Source organism: Cryptomeria japonica, chromosome 2 (genome assembly GCF_030272615.1).
Source record: "Cryptomeria japonica chromosome 2, Sugi_1.0, whole genome shotgun sequence".
NCBI classification, from domain to species: Eukaryota; Viridiplantae; Streptophyta; class Pinopsida; order Cupressales; family Cupressaceae; genus Cryptomeria; species Cryptomeria japonica.
In genome coordinates, this window is record NC_081406.1 from 149,904,528 (window position 1) to 149,914,293 (window position 9,766).

Consider the following 9,766-nt stretch of genomic DNA (forward strand, 5'->3'; position numbering starts at 1 on the left):
GATGTGAGTTGGTACAAAAATTAATTAACGATCTTAATTAGTGGATTTTGGTAATTATTAGCTTGTTCTTCCACCTTGGAGTAGCTCTTTTAAGGCCGAAGGATGCAAGTGACGATGACAACGATGTGGATTAAAGTCTTGCATGCTCATCAAGCCATGTTTTCTCTCAAGCCTTGATTCTAGATTTATATAAGGGTTTTGTGATTCAGTGTAAAAGGTGAGTTTTTTTTTTTTCGCATAACTCCCCCGAGGCAAGCTAAAAATTGTATTGTAACCTATGTAAATTAATGTAACATTTGTAAATGAATGCAACATTAATTCTAACTTCATATGATATTTCGTAATATTAATGTAAAAAATTCTTAGAAAATTAATATAAGATGTGCTTTTACTTGCAATACATTTTGTCTCCTATGTTCTTTAAGAGTTTTATTAATTTCAAAGAACACTTGAGTTCATATTTGTTGATCTTCGTGTTAATCCATGCTAGTTTGCACTCAAGTAGTGTTGTAAAACTAGTTTATGTTTGTACAATTGTATGTTGAAGCAATAATCTTTCTAGGTTAATACATGAAACTCTTAAAATAATTTAGGATAACTAAGTAGAGGTGTATTAATTGGAAAAAGGAATTTAAGGTTTAAGGTTTATATGATAGAGCCAATAACATTAAACTCATATGAGAAGTAGGGTTTGTTCTATCATTAGAGTTTCATTTTAATATGATGCTATTGAAAAATTAGGCATCAATTTTGAAAGTGGACCATTCACACCCAATAAAATCAAGAAAATCACAATAAATATTTTACTTTTTTTATTTTAATTTTCTTGGACATTATGTGCAATCAGTTGTTATAAATTTATGTTACATTTATTATAATCATGTGATTGTTAAAATGATAGAAGACTAGTTGCACAATCGATTGAATCAATCTAGTGATGTGTATGTTATTTTTTCTAATACATCTCAAGTGAAATGTGGCAAGTCTTATATTTAGCTACATCACTTAACATAACAACCTAAATGAGATCTATAGATTTGATGAAGGAATATCCCATGAAAACTAACAACAATAGTCAAAACATGTAGTCATGTTTTTATGAGAATTTTCTTTGGTTATTTAATTATTTTTTACTTTAAAGAACTTTGGGATCACCCCACAAGCTTGGTAGGGCTCAAAACATAGAAGGGGCTGAAATCCCCTCATTCATTGGCATTTTACAATTTGCAAATTAAAGATAGTTGTCCACCATGTGCATAGTTTGGTCAAATAAATCACACCTTGGTGAGAATCATAAAATTGGGGGTTAGTAAAAAAACAAACTATCAACATATTGATGAATTTGTTGGGCACAATGTCAAATTATATTTTATTATTTAAGAGGAGCCTCCAAATTTGTTAAATAAGTTTTCTTAACAATTCTATTGTGTTTATCCTTTTCATTTGTTTCCTTGTAAAGGGTGGAATCATTGTTGTCAAAGGTTTTCGAATTGTAATTGAAATCTATAAAATGGAAGGAAGATGATTGTTGTATAGAAATAATCTAGTTAAGAAGTTGGTTGAAGAAAATTAGAGAAATGAACAATGGACATGATAGCCCAGAGATATAGGTGAAAATTCTACTCCTATAGTTGATTAATTAAAGATGATGTACTAAGTAATGGTAAATATTCTCAAATTTACTATGACAGTGAGAGGTGTACTCTTAGGGACATTAGGAATGAAAGCATTAAAGCTTGAAGTGGCCCTAATTTTGAAAAGATAATGAGTATGTTTGAAAGAGAAATAAACCAAAGGGAAGCTTTGGCCCATTTTAATGAGCCTTTTGTAGCTAGACAATGAGAAAAAAAATGATACATCTACTAGAATACCACTTATACCTAGAGGTGAATAGGAGCATCCACTTTGGTATAGGGAAGACCCAAATAATGCAGAAGATTTGGGATATTAGGATATAAGGGTAAAGATGATGAACAAATAAATGATCATCCAAAACAATAGCCAAGAGAATAGGCTAGAGTAGGATTAGAACATATGGAGAAGAATGTATTTCTTACTCAGAAAGTGACCAATCAAAGGGCTAAGTTGATCATACTATAAGCTAAGACAAACACTAAAGATTTAAGACTTGAAGATTAGAAGCCCTTAGAAACATGTAAGATTTCCAAGAAGGTCATAGAAGACAAGTAAACAATAGAGGTGAAAGAAGAAATCAAGGAGGATCTACACATAACAAGCTATAGGATCCTACTATACCTCTTTAAAATTTAAAAAGGTATAGTCAACTAAACTTCATTGGGATATTAGGTTATATGAACTGAGTAATTATGGAGGAAAGGTATAAACTTGTGAAAAATTAAGGAAACAATGCTATATCTAGAGAGGATAATCTTAGAGATTTTAATAACCTCATAGATAATTAAGCAATTGAAGATGGAGATATATTAATAAAGTTGTTTCTTTAGTCACTAGATGATATAGCTAGAGAATGGTACAAAGGCCTACTTAATTATGGTATTGAGTCTTAAAAATATTTTCAAAATTATTTTAGAGATATATTTATGGGGACAAAACAAATCCCAAGTTCATTATAAATGAATTCACCAACATTTCAAAGGGATCTAATGAGTATGTATCATAATTCAACTTAATATTTACCAAAATGTAAAGAATCTCTACTCACATGAGACAAAACAAATTGATGTGTTTGGTTTTGTATTGCAATGCATACAATAAAAAAAAATGGGGTACTTTTTGACAGATAAGAAACCTCATAGATTGAGAGAGATCCAAAGAATTTTAATTTTAATTTTTTGAAAGAAATAAGAGAGATTTTGGTAAAGAAAGCAAAAGAAGTGACCTGAAAGGAAAAAGTAGAAATGCTTTAGTTGTTGAGGACAAGATGGATTGGGTGATGCATAGATTAAAAGAGCTAATTTATAAGGTGGATAGAATTGATGGAGGTCTAAATAATATAAGGTACAATCATAAAAGAAATGAGAGGTTGTTGAGATTGTTTGATTAACCTTATACCACCACTTAAAATAATGGGTAATTAGTGGCACAAAAACATAAAAGAGTAACAAATAAGAAGACTCCAGACATCTTAAAGACGGTTGATGTCAATAACATTGGAGATTCTCCTTAGTTTTTGGCTTTACAAATGCCACACTCACCAATGCAATGTGCTATGAATTTAGAAATTATTAACCCTAGTGATGATTGTGATGAGTGCAGTGACATCACCTATAGATAAAACTTAGACCACATTCATCAAAATTTTAACATGTTTTCATCCTAAGGATGTTGTAGTGAGGGTGTTTATTTTTTTATCTAGAGGAAGGCCACAAGAAAGACATTAAGGATATGATATATCCTAAAGGATTTCACCATCAACAAGTTTTTGTTGATGGAAGAATTTGATTTCCATAATGTAGAATCTTCAATAGGTATTTTTAATTGAAAATCGACCATTAGACAAAGAAATTAGAGCCTTGATTCAAACTCCTATTTCTTAGGCTAAGATTCATTAGAGTCTAAGGGGCAAGGTAACTTAGATAAGAACTTGTGGATGGAATTTATCAAGGAGAAGCCAAGAGAGAAAGATCCCCAACTAAGAAAAGCGAATAAGGTGAAGGAAAAATAAGTTACCAAAATGATGGTTATAATGTTAGGGTTTTAGACATGAAAATAAAATATCCAAATTTTAGTACAAGATTTAACATACAAAAGGAAAAGTGATAGTTGACAGATGGAAGATTAAATTAAGGTATTCTAGTTTCACACGCTCTTCTTGTACTATAATATAATAATGTATCATTACCCAAGTACACTCCATTAGAAATGACCCAAGTATTAAGTTAATTTAAATTCTTAATGCCACTAATTGAGATAATGTGAATATTAGAGCATAAGAATAGAGGATAGCTTTGATCTTAAACACAATGCAAATCATCATGGTGGCCATAAAGGTTAAGTGAAGAAAATATTGAAGAAGAAAAAGTGACAAAATAAAACCATAAGGTAGAGGATACAAGATGTCTTGAATTTTATCATCGGACCATGCTACAAAAGTGCCCATCCCAAGTGGACCCTTTCTATGTTATACTCTCTATAAATGGAAAACTAGTGACAAATTATATGATTCATTATGTGTGTAATAACCCACCATAACTGAATCAACAAAATTGAGTATTCTTCTTTTTTTTGTTTAATGAAATCATTATGTTTTATTCAATTGCATACTCTGGGCATCCATCCATTTAGGATTAGGCATTCATCCATTCGGGATGAGCATCTAACCATACGGGTTAGGCAATTGTCCATACGGGACATAAGATTCCATCTATCCAATACGGGGTAGGCATCTATCCAAACGGGATAGGAGATGCTCTGGCTAGAGACTTAGACTCATCGGGACCATTCGGGTCCTGAGCCACTCACTAAGTACTACACTCTTCTAACAAAAGTGCACCGAGGTCACCGTCCTTAGGAGTAATTAAATAATACAAGCTTGAATTCCACCTTGGAATTTAGCTTAAAGCCTCGGGAAGTCAAGCGAATCCATACGGGATTCCTTCCGAGTATGCATTGAATTTCTTTTCCAATTTAATTATCTTATCTTTCAATTAGGATTCTTACTCAACCAAGCCTAGACCCCACCCACAAACGCCTGAGTACGAGGGACCACTCCGTCCCAAGACTGCCTACATACCCGCTTCGGCACGAGATCAAGGCGTAAAGTATGTAGTTCTATTTTCTATTCTATGGTTTGATGTAAATTGATTTGTGGGTACGCAACCCTTTCTAAGGTCATTGTCCCAGACAGTTTCTCTGTGGTTGCTACCCACGATGGTAGCACTTAAACAAAGGCTCAAGATGGCCTATTGTTTGTGGCCTAATAACTACATCCTAACACCTATCATGAGCGTCACCCTTAACCAAATTGTCGATCACCAATATCTCTTCAAAATCAATTTCATAAAAGCATTTACTCAACCAGCCCTAAAAAGGGGTTTGCTATGGTTTAACTCAACGGATGTAAAATCATTTAGGAATTATCTTATTAGATTATCGATCCAAGGGGGATTACCAGCCCCTTGGATTTTAACTTCCAAGTGTCCCTTATTACTCCTCGACAATTTATAGGGACGATGCCACAGACGTCGTTGATGTAGCTTTATTAGGCGTTAAGTGCAGTAGTTCAACACAACGACATTACCCGTAAGCGTGACCTAGAGGCACTGTATATACCGAACGCTACTTGGTTTTGGTTTTCCAACTTCCTTTGTTTAGTTTCTTAACTAAGAGCTTATGAAAACATCATGCTTGAAATATAATTATGAAATGAATGTACATAACTTAAACTTTGCGAACTTTGGTGTCACTTAAATACTATTTGAAAAAGGAGAAATACCATTCTTCAATAACTAAACAATTTAATACATGTATTGGCATGATAATGATGATTGTGGGCTTACGAGCAATTGCATGAAGATAATGAATGAGAATTAATATAAAAGCAAGGTAAAATAGTGTCATTTGCATACAAAATGAAGAAGTGTTTACTCTTATTGTAAGAAGAGTTACTGGCAATTAGTTTATACTTTTGGTGATTTTGGATCAATCATATTAATAAGATTTAGAGATTTAAGTAAGCCTAAATTTACCGCCCAAGAATCAATTAAATCCTCAATGGATTGAGAGATCCCATTCTTTCACAATAATCTACCATACGATAATCCCTATAATTATTAAATTTTTCCCAAGTTTACTTTACTAATTTTAACATTAATAATAATTGTCAATAATTTATTTACCAATTACATTAATAAAAATTATTAATAATTTATTAATAATTATTACCAATTAACCAAAATTTATTAATAACTATTAAAAATTAATCTAAAATTTATCAATTATTAACAACTAAAACTTTATTACCAAGTATTAACAAATAAATTCCATAATAAAAAAAAGAATTTGAAATATGAATGTTATAGTCTACCCGCGTGAATATGGTATTGCGTGCTCATAGCAATTAGTGGGAGGGGGACCCCACGGTACCACTCCCCCTGCGGAGTTATTAACTCCGCCTGCGACCGTTATCCCATGCAACCATTCACAATACCTACTACGTACTGCGTTGCAATGTTATTTTACTTTGCATTATTTCTCATGCGATAGTTTAATCAACTTGGTATATATATATATATATATATATGGTTTTCCAATATATATGTATATGTATATATATATATACACACACATACATATATACACACACACATACATATATACACACACATATACACACACATATATATATATATGTATGTATGTATATACATACATATATATATGTATGTATGTACATACATACATACATACATACATACATATATATATATATATATATATATATACATATACATACATACATACATATATATATATATACATACATACATACATACATACATACATACATATATATATGTGTGTGTGTGTGTGTGTGTGTGTGTGTGTACATATATATATATATATATATATATATATATATATGGTTTTCCAGTTTAATTTAAATAGACAGAGAGTAGATTTTAAACAATAAGGATAAAAAAATATTAAAGTAATAATAAGGGTTTATTCACAGGAGTGAATAACCTAGAGAGATAAAACAATCCAGGGAGAATAATTCAATCCCAGCAGAGTACAGGTGATTGAAAGCCAGATGTTTAGACAGAGATAACTTATATTTTGCTTCCTCACAGAGAGTTATTCATAGAGATAAATAATCCAGAGAGAATAAATCGTTTCCAGCCATGAAAGATAGATAATTATGCTGGTAAATGCAAGCTCATAAGTGTATTTTTTAAAAATCTGATTCCCAATCTAAAATTTATAGAGATAAACTTATATTTTTCTTCCTCACAGAGAGTTATTCACAGAGGTAAACAATCCAGAGAAAAATAAATCGTTTCCAACCATGAAAGATAGATGATTATGCTGGTAAATGCAAGCTCATAATTGTATTTTCTTAATATGATTTTCAATCTAAAATTTACAGAGATAAATTTATTCCTACAGGAAGATTTGATTCATTCATAGTAAGAAAAAAAAACAAGATTTTATTCTTTAAGTTTAAATTCACAGTGTGCATATAAAATAAGATTAATCCAATATACAACAATTAGATAAGAAACAAGATTCTAATTCTTCAAACTAACAAATATCCAATCTACAACAAGGAATTGAAAGACAATATTTAATTCTCCAAACTAATCCACTACAAAAATAGATTTCAAACTAATTTCAGCAATATATATTAAACCAAGATTGATCTAATTTCTTAAACAAAAGAATCTAATTCCTATCAAAAATTTGAAACTAATGGATCTAATTTCTTAAACAAATTAATCTAATCTAATTTGCAGCAAGGATAAGATGCATAAAAAAAAAACTAAATTGAAAGAACCTGGATGCTTGAAAATGGTGTAGAATCCCCTATGAATCTCTCGTGATCCTTCAAACTTGAAAGAAGACCTCCAAATCAAAATCTTAGCTATTCTCAAAAACGAAATATGACTACAAAAAGAGAAATTTACTTGAAGAATTTCTTTATGGAATAACCAACTCCTTTTTTTGAAAACTTGTATCTCTTTTATAAGAAAATTTCCCTTATTCCACTACCTAAATTTTTAATTAAAAAAAAGAGATTCTCTCCAAATTTGGCCTTCATGCAAATTGATTAGACTTAGTGGGAGGAGTTACATGCAAGGTGGTGGAGAAGCCTCTAGAAGCTTCTTATTCTTCCTACAACATGTGCCATAATTTGGGTGAGGAAATTTAAATAAACAATTAAGAAAAAAAAGTATATTTTCCATGTGTGTGTGTGTTTTATTATTTTTATTCCTTTATAATATTCATTCAATAGTTTATCCAAAAGAAATATAATAGAGTTTGTATTTTAATCCAAAGGTGATAAAGGAGGGTTGTGACAATGTGGCTTCAACAAAGTTTATTTCTTTGCATGTGTCATAAGATCATTTGATTTTTTTTTCTATGGACTTAAGGAAGGTCCTAGTAATTGGGGTCATGAAAGATCCTCTCAATAAGATAGGATCCTCTATCTCACATGAGGAAAGGATGCAAATTAATTACAAGTGCCTCCTCCAGATGTCACTAATATACAAGACATACTGGAATACTTTATAAAAGATGTAGATCTTTCATCCTCTAACATTCCCGCATTAGATAAAATTGAGCAAGAAAAACATGATGATCCAGATAAGGGAACTGCTCCTCCTTTGAAGAACACAAAACAACAAAACTTGGATGCACAAAATGTAGATGAACTCAATGTTCCTCCTCCAGTAGACACAAAACATGTAGATGATAGGACCAAGGGAGACGATAACACTAAGGTGAATCTTGAGAAAGGTCAATATACTATAGAAAAATTTGTTGAGTTCTAGGTAGATGATACCACTAAGGGTATCTTTGAAATAGGTCAATGATCTTCTTCTCCCTCAACGAATTCATTCAAAGACCTATTAGCCTTGCAGATGCAATTCCAACCAGTGGTGACTCCGCAAATGCTTCAATTGTCAACACATGATGGACAAACAAATTTGTCTAATACATCACCCCTTCACAAAATGCAAAATGGAGACATTTTTCATTCTTTAGCAAAGAAAGAGATACTCCAACAACATATGGATAATACCGAGTTATTGGATGAAGCTATAAAATTAATTCAAGAAAATTCGCTAAAGGTAAAATTTGATTCATCTTTGCTCCCCGCACAACAATTGAGACTTTTGCTAGACTCCTTCAAAATCCGCTCATCACATACAAAAAAACAAGCTATACAAGAAACAATAGGGAAGATAAATGACAAGAGAATGGTAGAGGGTTGTGATATGTGTGCTAATGCACACAACAAGTTGCAGAAAAATTTAAGAGGCATTCAAAAGTGTTTGGATGAGGTCACTGCCCTATGTGAGTTTTCCCTAAGATGGTCAATATCAACTAAAAGCATAAAAGGTCAGACTAACTCCATTGAGTCACAAATCACACAAATGGCCAATATATATGATTCGGTAAAAGACAAAGATGGAGAAAATGGGGCTCAAATTGAAAACTTACATTCATAGTTAAAGCAACTATTGGATAAAAAATAACACATCAAAGATGAGATTGGAAAACTAAGGGAAGTTGTAAGTTTAAGGATTGCTTCCTTAACTAGCATCCTTATCGATGCACAAAATGTTGATCAAAAGATGAATGTGCCAACCATTGTTGATGAGGCAAAAGACCTATACATTCAATTTGAATGTCAAAATCATATCCTATCTTCGACAAACGTTCATTAGGGTACAACTCTAGCACAAATTCAAGTAATCTACAAAAATATTTTACCCTCTTAAGTCAGTTGTAGATAGTTGCTAATATGACAATTTTGTGAATATGTAAATATGCAAAGGATAAGAATGTATCAACATTAATTTTTTGTCTTTTTGATCAATACACAATGCACATACATCTATGAAACATAGGAACAAGTTTTGTCAATATTGAGGAAACTATTGGTATATCTCAGGGGGAGTTTGCAATGGGCTAATACAGTTAGGGAGAGTATAATTTCGTAGCAAAGTTAGATGATGTCCGCTCACCCTTTTCCCTTAATATCAAAGGGGAGAGAAGATACCTTGTAAATAAATGTTGCCATCAGTGACAAAGGGGGAGATTGTTGCAATACGTT